Here is a 17,013-nt window from a genome sequence, read left to right as displayed (position 1 = left end):
CCTTATGTTGTGCGTTTATTTGTGTGTTGACGTCTCTTAGTAACTGAGCCCACCTTATTTAAAGAAACCAAGCTAAGGATGCTGTAGGTACACAGCACATATGAGCAGCCAAAATAAACCCTTACACTGGCAGGCGGATGCCACAAAAAAAGAATCCCTGTTTCTTTTTTCATAAGGTCCTTTATTTTGACAGGAACAGGAGAAATGGGTATTTATATCCCCGGCTGTGTGCTGTGGCCTCTCCACAATTACAGACTGTTCATCCCAGACTCTGAAGAGGGAGGGACAGAAGGAGGGAGGTGTAGCGAGATGAAGGGAGGGGGACAGGAGGAGACGCTGTGGGGACATCAAGGGACATGTCAGAAATACATTGTGCTTTGAGAATCGTTGTTTTGGAAATTAATGTATTTATCGACAACACAACATTTTTGTGAAGTGACAGTTCACCCAAAACTGAAACGTAAAATATTACCGTGATTTTAACAGAGAAATTAACAAAAAACTACAGTAAAAACCTGTTAAATGGTTAACGGTAAATTTCTGAAAAAACTGTAAATTGATGTTCCCAGAATTCCCTGCATTGCATTTTAGATTTTGTTTATTAGGCTTTATGTTACAGCACATTAATGTTTAATGCATATTTTAGTTTAATGTGTCATATCTATGAGTTAATGTTTAAAAGCTGTTTGTGATAGGCTTTGACTTTCTCATCACCAGCTGCTTTTGGTAGTTATGTATATTACAAAACAGATTTCAGAACTTTAATAGGTTGGTGTAATAACATTATATCAGTTAATGAAATTACAGTATTTAACTGTAAATTTAAATTAAAACCTAAAACTTTACCATATTTTTTGCGATAACTTTTGCAAGTTTTTGACCATAAATTTTATGGATGTTTTTTTATGGTGCACTCAACCATGGTATGACTTTATTCTGTTATGCAATTTTAGATAATCTATTGGTTGCTCTATTCTGTGCAAATAAGAGAAGACTAGTTTTAAAAAGGATAAAACATTCTCCATGTGACTTATATTCAATATGCTAAAAAACATGGTAAAGTTTCTTTTCCAGTGAGCATTTAAACAAGTCACTGGGTGAAAATCAAGACTTGAATCAGCTGAAATCTAAATCACGAATTCACTTAAAAAAATAAATAATAATAATAATTGGTACATTAATGTCATGGCTTTAGAAGACTATATAATATGGTACATAGACCACTTCGTGATACATTTATGATGCTTTTACGTCAAGTTTTTGAAGTTTGAAACCTCGGGCTCCATTCATCGCAGATACATAGAAAAGAACATCCCATACAATACTTTACAATTTCTCCTTTTGTGTGCCACGGAAGAAAGAAAGCCATACAGGCTTTATCATGAAAGGCCGATTTGCTGTGCTGTTTATTAATAGCCAAACACTTCTTTACGGGGCCTTGTTTACAACTATTCAATCCTCATACAGACTACGGATTGAAGACTCGTTTTACAAGAATTTGCTTTACAAGCTTGTTTCCAGAAACAAAATATACTCGTAAAACAGGGTACACCTGTAGTTAGCCTGTGAAAATGACCAATCAGCACACCTCAGGCAGATAACAGCAGCAAAATACTCCCACTATTCTTTCGGTTTTTACAGAACGAAATGGTAACTCAGAAATTTGCAGGATACTATTTTTATTGAAATATAAATGTATTTACATTATTCTTTTGTCATGAGAACTGTCCCATGGCTGAGGCCGCCCCTCGAGATCATTGCACGTCTTGGACTTTGGGATCTGGCCTTGGTTTTGTAAGATGGTTTTGGGGCTTGGTGTTTTTTCACGGGGCTGGGGTTTTGCGGTTTGGTGGGGGTGCCCGGAGCCAGGGTGGTGTCTGAACCACCTTCTCTCCGCTGGCCGTGTGCCCAGTGTCCCAGCTTCACCAGCTCTCCACCTCAACTATATGTCACTGCAGCCAAGCCTGTCTAGGGCAGCCAAGAAGATGGCGTGCAAAGCAACAGGAAATACAAGACAGCCTTGTTTATGAGTACAGTGTGTGATGCAATGCTGCCTGCACTGGACAGACATCTTTCAGTGCTGCCTGTAGCGTCACTCAGCTAAGACCCACATTTCACCAGTAAAAGATTTAAATGCCCTTAAAGGACTGTAACGTGTTTTATATAGAGCCGTTGAGTTTGTAGTCCTAAAACCCAGAAGAGAGTTAGCCTTTTTGAGCCAAGGGTTCCCTTGGGAGTTTCTGATGGCTTTTTAGAATAGTAGTTTTCGATTTATGAGCACAGTGGTAAATATAGCTTATTAAGGCATTGTTGGTTTCTTTGATTTTACATATTTACTGTGCTTCGAAAATGTGAGATGCTAAAATACGGCTACCACAAGGAGACTTTACACGGCCATTGAGTTGGACATCAGTTGTAGTTACAATGGCTTCAATGGTTTTGTATGGAACTTAATATCTCACAATGACTTTTACAATATGATATAAAGTAAGCATGTAATAGAAATAATGGCTAGTGAGGTCGATGTGGGGCTTGACTAATAACTGCAACATTCTGTAAATAATAAAATTAGTCTTAAAATTGATGGTGATTTCAATATCTCACACCTCAAATTTGTGACTTTTTAACGCACAGCTATGCTTAATTTTTCTTATTTTAAACTGTAATTATTTATTTAGTTTGAAGACAAAACAGGCTTTCATACTATAAGTTTGACTGTGTGTACATTTGATTTTTAGCTAAATTTAAAAGATTGTCATCATTATTTGTAACCATTATTTGTTATTTTGGGTAACAATTGACTTCCATAGTAGGGAAAAACTATACTATGGAAGTCAATGCTAACTTTTTTCCAAAATATCTTCCTTTGTGTTCGGCCAAAACAAAAAAATTCATACCGATTTGGAACTACTCGAAGATGAGTAAATGATCACAGAATTTACATTTTTGGGTGAACTGCTCCTTTAAGTCTTGCCAAGTAATGTCTAAAATAAGATTTTTAACTGTATGCTCATGTGATGTTAATGTTCTTCCTTATCCTGAAACGGATATGCAGAACAACTCTATTGGGAGTCTGTCAAAGGCTTAATGGGGAGTCAGGTTGCTTTTGATATCACTTTCTGTTTGTGAGACGGATTGCACTTTGCAGAACATGTGTTTATGTTGATGGATGTCTCAGCAGTCTGTAACCTACTAACGGTGAGATGTTGGCACAGCAACTCGGACTATTTGCTCTTTGGCTCTTTTGCAATGCTAATATATCCTCACCTTGACACCTACAACTTTGTTTGCTCATCTTTCTTTGCAGATACGGTTGCCATAGCAGCATAACAAATCATTTCAATGTCTGCTAGTCAAAATAGCTGTCGCGCATTGTTTAGAAGTATTGCTTCATAGTTTTAAAACAGAAAGAAAATGTAGCATTGTTTCTAAATTGAACATCATTTTCTTGGAAGTTCAGTTTTGAAAGAACTTCTTTTGAAACAAGTTTGCAACTTCTAAATTTAAAAAAAAAAGAGAGAAAAACTATAAAATTTCAATGTTGTTATTTCTGTAAATGCATTTTTTTTTAACTTAAACTAAATGAAACTAGATAAAACAAAAAAACTCTTTCTAAATAAAAAAAATATATAATTTTTCTTAAAATAAAAACTTTTGGAAATTCAGGTTTCTAAATTGAAAATGGCTTTGGAATGTCAATTTTGGAACTTAATTGTAATAAAAAATAATAATAAAAAAGGTTAAACTTCAGTTTAACAATTTATCAATTGCACTGTCAATTTTAGAATTTCTAAGTAAAAATTAACTTCTATATAAAAATACCTTTAGAATGAATTTTGTGAAAATTATTATTTGCCATATATATGATTTTCAAATAGTTGTATCTTGGCCAAATATTGCCTTACGTTAGCAAACCATACATCCCTGGAAAGCTTGTTTATGAATTTTTTTCCTGTATAAATGTACAAAAGTGTACCCTTATGACTGGTCATCCAGAGTCACATATATCATTAAAATAACAATCAGATGCATCTCACATGTATGCCATATTTAGAGGACAGCACATCATTACTCAACCGCTTGATGCGACGACAAAGTGTCTGACCTTTAAGATGTGCATTGTCACTTGTTTTTTTTTCTCTCTTTCTCTCTCTCTTCCTGCTCGCTCTACACTTGAAGCAGATCAAAGGGCGGCACATCCTTCACCTGTCGCTGGAATCCACCTCCTTCTCCATCCATCAGCATGTCTTCTCTCCCAGCGCATGGCAGCAGCCCAGGCCGGATCAGGCCTCGGGGAACGCTTTGTGATGGACATGTGGCACCACGATGCCGTTGGAGCTACACTATGTGCGTGCATGTGTTTACTGGTGCGTTTTTTGGGACGGGGCTGGTTGGGAATGGGGAGGGGGTGAAGCGGGAGAAAGCAGGGTGTGAGCCTGTGCAATCAAACAAGTCACAGCTTTGCTCAGGTGGTTTTTCTGATGTCTGCGGTTTAGACAGGGCGTTACGCGACGTTCACGAGAACTTTGAGGAGAAAAAACAGAAGAAAAGAGAGGGATTCGGCATGTGTCAACACGCATACCTGTTGCCGTGCAGAGAAGGCCCTGGAGGCATGATGGGAGTTTCTCATGAGTGTGATGAGCCAAGCCCAGACAGCAGGCCTGCGAGAGCTCTGTGCTCACCTGAGCCACACTGGCTTAGAGTGGCGTCAACCACCAACACCTTCACATTCTTCTAGGGTTTTTTTTCTTTCTCTGCATCATGTTTGTGTGGGCCGCTGCTGACTGCGGATCGCTTTAGAGGGCTTGTTTTTCTCATGAGTTTGTGGGTGGTAGTTAGAGAGGCAGGACTTAATGCTCTATGATGTCTGTGTGACTATACTGTATTCTGCGCGTCACAAAGAACGGATAATGCGACTGGCACCAAGCACTCACCATGATTGTCACCTTCATAATAGGATATGAGATGAAGGCTTACAGAAGTCCTCCAGTCAGATTACCGTGTTGGTTGTTGGGTCAGTGATGTATTTGCATTTGCAGACTTTTAAATTCTAAAGTTATTCAACAATACGCTACATGGGTTAAAAGCAAATTTTGATGTTCATTATTGTTATGTGGGTGACAGACCTACAGTTACAAAAGGCACATTAAACTGCTGACAAAGCAAGTTTGTTTTTAAAGTATCTGAAAGAAAATAAATGAAAAATCATTAAAATGAATATAATTAATTTCATAGTTATTAATCTAATTAATCAATAGAACATTATTAATTCATTTAAATTATTATCTCATTTAAAAGCCTGTAAAATGCCTTTAAAAATATTACTATTAAAATTGCCTTAATTTTTATTTTTAGGAATTTAAGGAATTTATTAATTAGAGAGAAATTGTAATTAAGAATTATACATTCATTGACAAAACATAAATCGCAAAAGCTAGATATTTTATTTTTTTTTTATATATTTTTTTTTTATTGTAAACTGTGCTATTCAATATTCAAAAAAACCAGCATATTCCAATTATATCTTCAGTTACATGTATTAAATTGGCAGATGCATATATTCAAAGTGTCTTAAAATACATTCTGGGTATACAGGAATCCTGTATAACTACGGTTCAACAAAACAGTTTCAAATCTGCATAAAAAGTCAGTTGAAATGGCACGCATTCGTACTATCGGCTATTGGGTAAGTTTGGGGTTGGATTTGGTGTATGGCATATTTTTAAATTTGTAGAGCATTAACTTGTAACTACAGTCCCCCAATATTTGAATTCTGAACCGTCACAATATGTAACTGAAGCAACGAAATAAAAACAGAGCAATATTTGCTTATGTCAACATAATAAAAATGTCACAGTGAAAAACTGGCAGCTGTGGTTGCTGGAATTTTACAGTAACACTGTTTTAGGTTATACGGTTCTACGTTAAATTAAATGAATTACAGTTAAATACCGTAATTTCCTTTACCGATATAATGTTAATGTACCAACATATTATAGTACTGAAATCTGTTTTGTGCAGGTGGTGATGAGGAACTCACATGATGAACCAGAGCCCATCACAAGCAGCTTTGAAATAGTAACATATATAGAAGGTGCACAGCGTTATTCATAGAAGCACTAAACACCATCATGGTAAACTGAAATATGCAATAAACATTAATTTAACAACATAAGATGCAACATACAACCCTAATAAACATGATTGATAAGAAAAACTAAGAAGAAACTTTGATTTTAAAGGAAAAACATCAAATTCAAATAAAATTTGAAATGCAATGGCGGGAATTCTAGAAACGTCAATTGAATTTTTTTCTCTGTAAATCTTACAGAAATTTACCATTTAACAGGTTTTTACTTTAGCATTTTCATCGTTTTTTTTTTCTTTTAAAATCCTGGTTATTTTTATAGTTTATGCTTTTACATCGGCCACATATTTTCTGTTAAAATGTTTATTCTGCTCTGGAATGGCATTCCTTCTCTTATGACGTCAGTTTGACGATTTGGGCAAAACATCCCTAACCACTTCCCTCCAACCATTAGTTCGCTACGCATGAGAGGTGGCGAGGAAAAGCACTAAAATAAACCCCGCCCTCTAATCAACATTCCATTCAAAAAGTCACCAGCAACTTCCTGTTCCCGCGGACTTTATCTCTTTGCATTTTGTGTACAGTCTTGAACTGACACTGCAGTGTAATTATTCAAATTAGAATCCACACCCACACTGTGCACAGAAAAAAAACAAACTGCGATTAATCACTTTTCCTGTTGGACGGCTCTTGGCCAGTCTGTAACCTGGACCACGCTTTATGCCAATACTTAAAAGTTTGGCTGTGCAAAAGTCATATTCACAAATGACGGCGTGTAAGTTTTAAGAGGTCGCATTTGCAAACCAAGTGCTGTGCTGGCAGACATTCCAAAGACATATGAAAATTATTAGAGGCCTAAATTAGATCAAGCACAAGCTCAGATTTTGTTATGTAGTTTATAGCCATAAAATTTGCCATAATTCATGCTAACGCTAAGCACATAAAATGCTCTCTAGTAAAATGCTGGTGCAAAGCCACTGTGGCTTACGGCCTTACAGCTCCATCTGCAACGAGCAGTGAATATTCTGTACCATTTCCGCATCTCGGCCGTCGTAAGAGAATTATCGCTCTGTGAAAGGTGAAGCTCAGAGGCGTTTCGAGTCTGATGTTGCGTGACACACAATGCGAATGATTGCAGCCGTCTGTCAAAAGGTTGCACAAGGCAGACCGAGACAGAATAAAGAGGCCGCATTCCTGTGCTTTTTACCTGCTTTGTTACGTCTGGCCGGTCTTTTATTTCACCGACAGCTGACAGCCACATTTCACAACTCTGCGATAGCGATCTAACAAATGAGAAAAGGGAAATGAAAGCCAGTACAGTAGGTAGGCAAAAGTGTCTGGAAGGGGGGGGGGGGCAATAATTAGTTTTGGGTTACAACCCCATTTACCAGTTTTGTCATTTGAATCACAAAAGCTGTAATTAGCTTGTAATTGCCTTGCCACGAGTTGTCAATAATTTACATTAGTCTGTGTTTTGGCGCATGTGCATGAATGCAATGGGTGCATCCATTAAAGTAAACCCTAATTGAAGGACAGCTGATATGATAATTAAGATAAGCCGGTTACAAGGCCCCGGGTGCCAGTTTCTGTGTTAGCACTGTTATACAGTAGGTTCTTCCAGAGCTGCATCAAGTAGAGATATCCCAGAGAGGATAATTGCTGACACTGTCATTTCGGGGGGGGTTCTCCCATTCAAAACAGTGGCATGCTGTTGGGTGATGGTGTTGTATACGTAGATATAGCTCGCTTCAGGCACTTGCTACGTGGCTCTTAAGAGGAGAAATGTGTGCACTTAAGTCGTGCCTGATTGCGGTTTTCGTAGCGAGCTGTTTTAGGATTTTATTTAGAAAAAAGGTAAAGCCTTGCGCACTCAATTTTGCTGGCTTAGATATACATAGGGTTTATTTTACCATGTAGGCAAAACGGACAGCCTGTTTAACGTGGCTTTTCAAACCAAAGCTAGAATTCGAAAGTTTAGAAATATTCGTTGTAGAAACTAGTTTAGCTATTTTAATTTGACTAATCTTGCTATTATTTTAATTTTATTTGCTTACCGTTACAAGTTTCTGTATTTTATTTAGTTTATTGTGCTATTCGGCCATTTTGGGGACATTTTGTGAAAATGCGCCATTTGTTGGTAAAACATCAAGGACGTGAACCGACCGACCGGCAATTTCGACCAACCTCATCGCAATGACGTTACAGAGAAACCTGTTGAGTAGGCAGTCAGACAGCAAAATAAGTAATATGTAAATGTGAGTAGATAAATATTCAGTCAGTGACTAACGCCTTCACTGCGATGTAACATAAGACCTGACGTAAAAGACGTTGAACAGTCTGACTTGGCTTTCTCATCTAGGTCAGCGAAAACTGCCAAGCAGCAAAATAGCAATTCTACATTGTTCACCTGGTTTTAGAAGTATTACAAAATAAAAAAGTGACACTTTTGATGTATACCTTCCTGTTTCTATTCTATTCTATTATATAAGCTCTAATATTTTCCTTACTGCTTATCACCTTCATGCAGGGCTGCGTTTTACCAAACGTAGATACCATTGGCATCGATAGACTGTTACACCCACTTTTCATGATCCAATTCCCAATTGATAGATTTCACGTGACGCCACACCCTTATAAGGAACATCCACCTGGCAGGCAAAATTAAGTTTTGCTCCACTGACTGCTAGTTATTTTTTTAAGCAGATTGCATCAAGTAGTAATGTAGATATGCAGATATTAAAAGGCAAAAAAAACACCTTTTTTATAGTCCGGCCTCATCTGCTTGTCTATGTAAACTATCATTAATATGGTGAATACTTTGATCTTTTAATATTACCATTTAAAATATATTACGGAGCTTTTAAGTGTTTTTACATTTCGTCGCACTGTTTAATAACTGAAATATTGCCGTGGGTGCTTTATATGCACTGCAAATACATTCGTTTCATTCTTCTTTTGAGAGGTGATTTCAATATTTGAGGCTGGGAAGTAAAAAATTGACACAATAGTGCCGCAGTTCAATGTATGAAATGTGCTCTTGGTCTTAGAGCAGGTCACGTGACTTTTACCTAAATACATTAACCAACCTAACTTTGTCTCTTCATTTATTACTTTTGTTTGTTGAAAGCAGTAGCCCGTGCAAAAAAGCACAACGGAAGAAGCATCAGAGTAATGTATCTGTTGGTGATACTATTGTGTTATGATACGTACCATTGTAATGAATGATTGCAATATTTTCTATACCATAGTTTTCCACACTTCAGGCTTCTCAACAAAGACAGTCGGCGTTAGATCTCGAGATCGAATGCAGCCTGTCAGAGTGCCAAGTCAAAACACATGGTGAAAACTGTGCATAAAAATGAAACGTTGAAAGTGCCACTTGAGTTCGGTGTCAAGAACAACGGCATCGGTGTCGTCCTACTGTCTTGGGTTTCCAGCGTGCCACACATGGGCACTGAGCCATGAAGTTTCTCTCACGCAAACAGTTGGTTGTTCCACATGGCTCAGCAGCTTAAAAACAGGAGCAGGGTGTTGTGGCATTAAACATATCATTACTTCACTTGAACTATCAGGGTGTCCTTACAGCTCGGCGCTGCAGCTTCATTCATACCAACTACAGTTTGGATTTCCACCATTCAGGCATGTGAATTTAGGAGCCGCTTAAAAATTTATATCTCAGATAGCGTGGCTTCGGTTTCCACTCGTATAACTTTCTACAGAGTTGTCAGACGAGCAGACAAAAAGATTTTTTTTTTTTTTTTTGATTTATGTCACCGGTGTTGGATTCAAAGATCTTGTTTTTCAAGATCTGCTGTGACAGAGCACATAAGGTCAGCCGTGTGGTCACAAAGAGCATCACTGGCGGTCAGAAAGGTGACGCACTTGTCTTGTCAGGACTCTGTAGGTGCTCATTGGCTTGGGCTCTGGTGTGAATAAGCATGTCATGTGGGTATTAGTCACGCTCATGCTGCTGGTGTCTATAATTGATGAGTGGTTTATGGCTCTTCCAGGACAACCGGAGGATTTATGCCCTCCCAGAACAGGCCGCTGCCTCACATCTTAATTAAGTAAATGGAGACAAAGTGCACATGAGAGCTTTCGAACAGGACTGATACCTCTCCAGCACTTCACAACTTTTGTCTCACCTCATTTCTTAATATGCCTCCACTTCAGCACTGTCTTGTCTTCCCATTTTACTAGACCCTTTTTCCTTCTTATGACAGCTGTGTGTCCGTCTTGGAGTGATTTGGGTCATTCTGTGAAATAGAGGCTGGTTTGAATTGCTTGTGTAAGTTTAGAGCTTATAATATATTGTGAGATAGTGGTTTGAATGAATAAATCAGTTAAAATGATTTGTGTTTCTAAAAATGAAATATTGAATATATATGAAATACTATTAGCTTTATCATTTTCTTTTAGTTTAACTTGATGTGCTAAACTAGAATTAAATAACTAAAAAAAGAATAAAAAAAATAAAAAAAAATTGGGTTACACTAGTATATTAGCCATCTGTTATTATTACTTAAGCACATATTATTCTATTTGACCTTTTAATAGTGAATATATTCCCTATTCTATACCAAATTTTGTAATGAAAACAGAAAATGCATTGAAAGATATGAATAAAAACTATAACAGTATTTTAAAGTTGTAAAAATAAGACTGGGTTAGTAAAAGTATAGACAGTTTTAATTAAATTCATAGCGTGATTGGATTGATGCACTAGCCAGAAAACACACACACACACACACATACAGAAATGTTTTAATTTATTTGATTCTTTTTATTATATTTTGAAGGAAATTGAAATATTGTTATATGGTAGCCTATATAGAGTTAAAGCTTTTATAAAATAAAATGTCTATATTAATGTTGATATGATTCTTTAGGGTCTTAATGAAATGTCTATAACATACTTGGATTGAATTACTCAATAGTACCACTTTTTTTACCCTGTCAAAATCAGCCGTTTTCAGTGATTGACTGTAGTCCATATAGCTTTAAATGCTAATGAGCTCTGCTGGCCCCGCCCCTCTCTTCCCTGGAGGGAAGAGCAATTTTCATGATACTGTTTGCTGGCTAACTGGCTAACTAGCACGCTATAAGTAAAGATTTGCGAAGATTCCAAAAAAAAAAAAAGAAACACATTTTTTATTTAGATCGGGTTGTGGGAGGGGCCTGTGCAGAACTACATCATTCTGACAGGAATCTTAGAACAGTCTGATTTAAAAAAGTGGATTTTGAAATATATTAACACATTGTAACGTTTTAAAAAGATATTATGAAAGTCCCTAATATATTAGGCATCCTAAAATTAAGGAAAAATCTAACACAGATAGCACAGAATAGTTGCCTGAAGCTTTCTCAGTTCTCCAGTGAGGCAACTTGAGGAAAATTCAAGATAAATCAGAACTCCATTTAAGATATTTTCTCTGAATACAAGAAAGAACAATACACAGTCTGCCTGAAGTATACGCATTAGTTTAATTTTTCAATTACTTGTAGTCACTACATGTTGTTGCTTCCCCATATTGTTGACTATCCAGTGTGCCAGAAATGCAGCAAATGAGAAGTGTAAGGCCAGAGGTCTCGCGCAGGGCTAATGGAGAATGCTGTAGTGGTCCGGTGTTACTGTGAATTATTGAAGAAGATCAGGTTTCCTGTGGTAACACTCTCTCACACGATGGAAAGAAAGCCAACACCACTAATACCGGCACTTTGTGTGTCGACTTCACTGTGCACAACTTTGCGTCTGTGTTTGCTTTCGTAAGTTTGCGCGCCCCGGTGTCTGTTGTTTCGGTGTACGGCGAGATTTAACAAATCTAAACGGATCGGATTGGGATGGATTTTCTCTGCTAATGCTTACGTGAACTTTTCTTAATTGCGTTTGAATTATTAAGCGTCCTTTGGGCATCAAAATCCGTCAGTAAATAGGCCATAATTACAGCGTCTGCTAACTTTAAGTCATATCAGAAGCTATGTCGTTTATTTAATTAAGAGTTTCTTTGAGTACTGACTCTCTGAGGCTGTAAGGTATAGACGCTATTTACGATGGCACACACTGTATCATAACTTAAATAATACTAATTTAACTGGTTTATGAGGAACGTGGTCGATTGACAAAACTAATCTTGTTGTACAGTAAAGGCTTAATAGCACACCTAATGAGCATCTTTATTGGCAGCTTTAAAAAAGCAAGTAAATTAAAGAAAGGAAAGCTAAAAATTTTCAGACCACAATCACTTAATAATACATTGTTTCTTAAAAAAAACTTTGTTTCCTCTAAACTTCACTGATCTGTAGGCCGTTTGGTAAGGCTTCCTTCACAAGTGTTTTGCCGCATTTCGTTCATCCGATTTTATATAACTCAGTTGATAGTATGCAGTATCGCCAAGTACTTGCATTCCCACACACCCATAACACGAGTATGCAAATTCTCTGCAGCTCTTCAACACTCCCGTGGTTTACTGGCATGACAGTCTACCGAGAAAACACTAGCTTGGGCTTTTCCTCCTGTCCTTGTATTTTTAAATATGAATATTGCATTTGCAATGCCACTTTTATTCAGTTCCACAAAGACAGGTCTCCCCCGGCCCGGTGGCTCTGACACAAACAGACACGTCGAACATGAAATCCTAAAGGATTACAAGGATTTCCCTTTTGGCTGTAAAGGTTTCTGTCTGTAATTCAGCCGAGCGCTTGTTTGTAACGAGAGGGTCTGAGCGTTCTCACACCGCAGCGCAATGGAAAATCCCATCCCGTTCTATGTGTTTCCCTTCCAGTGAGGTCATCTCACCAGCCTAACCACAGCTCACCCACTCCAGAGAGTGACAAGAAGCAGAGAAGCGGTGTTTTCTCCTGACTTTTTCAGGACGGACCGCTTGGTGGCAGTCTTGAGCCAGTGTCGGCCTGAAACCCTATCGCAAAACCACTGGAGAAACCCAAACTCTTCTTTTTTGTACAGTTAGGGATATTGTTTTTGTTTGTGAATTTTCTCGTTTTTCTTTTTTTTTTGGAATAGCATAAGTCCGGCTTTTTTTGTACGCCTCTTCTTTAAAGCGCTGTCACTGGTCCCATTGTCACCCCGCAGTCAGAGGAAGTATTGTTCCTGTTCTTTCAACCAGACTTACTTGTCACTGAACCGTATCCTGTGTTTAGCTTCTGGGACAGGGTTGAAGGATGAGACATCTCGAGAAAATATAATCTCCAAAGAGATAAATGATCAATCATCGATCTGCCAAGCGGGGATTCACTAGTGTTGATGGAGGGTCATCATCGCCTCTGGGGAAGCTGCTGAAACAGTAATGTTTCCTGATGGGAAACGGTACCACTGTCAAACTGACTCATGCCATCTACAGAGAGACAAATACTGTACCAGTTGCATAAAAAAATAAATAAGTGGTACGTATCAAGTACTCTGAATATCTAATCTAATATAATCTAATGAAAAATCGCAGGTAATTGTTCATATAAAATGTAGTATGTTAAAAAAATGTGGCTGGAAAATATACAGTATGATATAATATGATATGATATTTTCTGTTATGATCAGAATTTTATATAAGAAGTAGTGCTTAATCATGATTCAAATAATAAATGTGTGTGTTTTGTGTATATTTATTATGTATATGTAAATACACACATGCAGTATATATTTAGAAAATATTTGCTTGTATTTACATCTTCTAAATAAATATATATTTAATATATAAACATATTTTTCTGAAATATATACACGCATGTGTGTGTATTTATACATAATAAATTATACGCAACACACTTTTTTATTTTGGATACGATTAATCGCGATTAAATTTTATGATAGCGCTATTAGAATATTTATGAAAATTAAAAATGCCTGAAATTTCTTACTTAAATATTTAGTATGCTATAATCATTTTTTTGTAAATTTTTTTACTGAATAATTTCACTTCAACGAAACCTAAAGTTCAATTTTCACTATTAATATAATACACCAGAAACAGAATTTTATATTAGAATATTTTGTATTAAAATAAAAAAATATTTAACATGTTTCAATATTTATACAGCATCTGTTTTCCTGAAAACTTCACCTAAATAACTATAAGTAAAATATAATATAATGTAATATACCTGGAACTGAGCCTGAAATAATAATAATAATATAATAATAATAATAATAATAATAATAATAAAAAACACTGTATTGTCCAAAATCTAGATTATAGTTGGCCACTGGTCAGCACATGTTGAAGTTTTAATTTAAGCACTTATGAGTGTTTCTTTGATATTAGCCGATCGTCGATTTGTTTTTAAATATAATTATAGCAGTGCTGGTAGGTGTTTCGCTCGAGGGAAACATGTTTCCACCTCAAGGGTCTTTTGTTCCACCTGCGAGCCGGAGCAGTCAAAGGTCACCTGCACCTGAGGCCAGGTCCAGTAAACAAAAGCTTTCTTTCCTTTTTCTTCTTTTCGCTTTTCCAAACAACCACTTCTTGTCACGTGCACAGATGAACGGGAGCACAATGGCCTGACTGGAATGTCACAACAAGCGAACCTGCGGGGTCACTTCATACGCGTTAAGCTTTATTTACGGCTCATGACCGTTTTCGGTGTGAGCTCTGCGTTTATTCATTAGGAAGTCGAGAGGTATCGCCGTTTCGGGCCGGTTAAAAAAATTCAATGGGGATCTTTTAAAGGCGGTCCATTGTTTTCAAGTAGGAAGCTGCGCCAGATTTCACAGCTTACGCAATTTTGGAGGATTTCGAACGCTTTTGGATGACTTCCCTTGCGTTGCGCTCACCAAAGGAGGGAAGAAAAAAAAGCTCCTTCCTGGTTCCTCGGCTCCGCAGTGGGTCTTCAGCCCATCTGGCAGCAAGTCAAGGCCAGCAGATGGGAGTCTTTATCCCTGGTGTTGTGGGTGTCAGGCGGTTGGCCTGTAGAGAGATTGGCCCCTGGTGAGAGACAATGGGCTCCGGTTGTGCCTGTTCAGACACGAGTCCACCAGGTGAGGGGGGTCTCAGCGGCACAGCAGGTATTGAGCCCGACCCTCTGTATGCCTCCTCACATAAAGCCTTCCACCTGGGATGGGAAACAGCGGGTTCCTCGCTCTTCCCACCCTTCTGCTCACAGAAACGTGCGCTCTGGTTCACAGGAACTCCCGCCCTCGCCGGGCACCAGCTGTGTACCTGCTCGCAGTCCTGGGAGTGTCTTGAGGATGAAGACGAGGGACATCTTTCCCACAGTTGTCCTGGTAGATTCGTATGCCGTCGTATTTTGGCAGACCTCTGAGTTGATGCACGAAACCCCGCCATGAGCCAAATGCACTGATCAAACTGAAAGACGTAACTTAGATGAGGCGAATGATACAAATCAAAGACAAACAAACGGTCTGCTGAAGAACACATCTACACTGACTTCGGTGGAAGTTGATCTGAGATGCTCATGTGATGCCACATGTGCACCGACACAAATGCACAAACCACTGCTTCATGTCTTTCTGACGGTTTTGTCAAGAGAGAATCAGACTTTTTATGACGTTTTATCTCATTTTATGTATAATTCTGTGATTTAATACACAAATAATTCAGTTATCATAAAAAGAAACAAATTTAGTAAATAGTAGTACACTACGTATTTATACCATGTTATTTTTATTTTGTAATTTTTTTTTTTGTAATTATGGATTTTTTATTTTTTTATTTTTTTATTTTTTTTACAGATGCCTAAATTATTTTTGTAGCCAATTATTGTTTTTGTTGTGATGAAGTTAACCAAAGGGAACTTTCAATATTTAAAGAATATATACACTAGCATTTACACAACCATGTGTTTTATTTTTTATATTAATGTCAGTTGATGTCGATGTCAATTAATCGCATCCAAAATATTTTTTTTTGTTTGCGTAATATATGTGTGTGTGCTGTGTGTATTTGTTATGTATATGTACAAAATATTTAGTTGTGCTTACATGTATATATTCATATCTATATAATTTATATTTAAATATGTAAATGCCTTTTTCTTAAATATATACATGCATGTGTTTATTATATGTACATAATAAATATACACTGTACACATATACATATGTATATTACATAAACGAAAAAAACCCTTCAAATTGTTTGACAGCAGTAATGTGCGTATATATATAATTATAATATATATATATATATATATATATATATATATATATATATATATATTTTTTTTTTTTTTTTTACAGTTTTAGCTGTTTTAGTACACCAAGTTTACGAAATAAACTGAAATGTTGCATCGATAACTTAATGTTTATTTCATTTGAAGTACCAGCAATGCGTTTATGGTTAACTATAATTGACCAATATATATACAACATTTTTTTTTTTTCAATTCAGCAGAAGTTAGCAGCGACGGCGGCGGCGAAGCTTAGGCAGGTTGAGGAGGAAATGTCTCTGGAGGTCGTTTGGGCTGGGATGATGCTTTTGGCCAGCGTGACTCAGCGGCACATGACATGTCAACATATTTATGAGGCGTTTCCAAAACTCCTGTCTGCTCTGACTCATTCCTCAACAGCTGCATCGCTAGTGTCATGTCAGGCCTCTGTCGTCTTTTTAACTTGAATTACGATAACGTTAAACCCAGGTTTATTACGAACCTTTAGTTGAATGTTTTCCCTGTATTTAGACCGTTGCACCTAAACATTTCCAAAAACCTCAGTGCTTGGCACAGCATTTCTTCTCCTAAATAATGGTGCCCTTGTTTGTGTGCATTGGTTCTTTGCTTGCAGACTCCGCACTAAGTCACCTCCGCTTGTGGTTGTTCGGGGCATCGTTGGCATCCCATGTCAAAGCTGAAGTGTTTGTTGTTTTATATGACTTTTTTTTTAAGACTCTCAAGGATTAGAAGTAAAGAGCTGCTCCCAGTGTGCCGGCAGCCTCAGGCGGGACTGGAGCCTTTAC

General features: G+C 37.3%; 1 long non-coding RNA gene across 2 annotated transcripts in view; it reads left to right on the top strand.

Moving 5' to 3' along the window:
* LOC122355070 overlaps nucleotides 1-4,357 on the top strand; it is a 32,759-nt gene extending 28,402 nt beyond the window's left edge. Inside the window, exon 4 of one of the 2 annotated variants that reach the window (XR_006252166.1) lies at nucleotides 4,183-4,357. This is a non-coding gene — a long non-coding RNA (uncharacterized LOC122355070). Of the gene's footprint in view, nucleotides 1-4,179 lie in introns of both variants that reach the window. The other variant, XR_006252165.1, reaches the window with a different exon arrangement.
* The last annotated feature ends 12,656 nt before the right edge of the window (nucleotides 4,358-17,013 follow it).

Source organism: Puntigrus tetrazona, chromosome 12 (assembly GCF_018831695.1).
Source record: "Puntigrus tetrazona isolate hp1 chromosome 12, ASM1883169v1, whole genome shotgun sequence".
NCBI lineage: Eukaryota > Metazoa > Chordata > Actinopteri > Cypriniformes > Cyprinidae > Puntigrus > Puntigrus tetrazona.
Note: the sequence above shows the minus strand (reverse complement) of the source record. Positions and strands in the feature narration are given on the sequence as shown.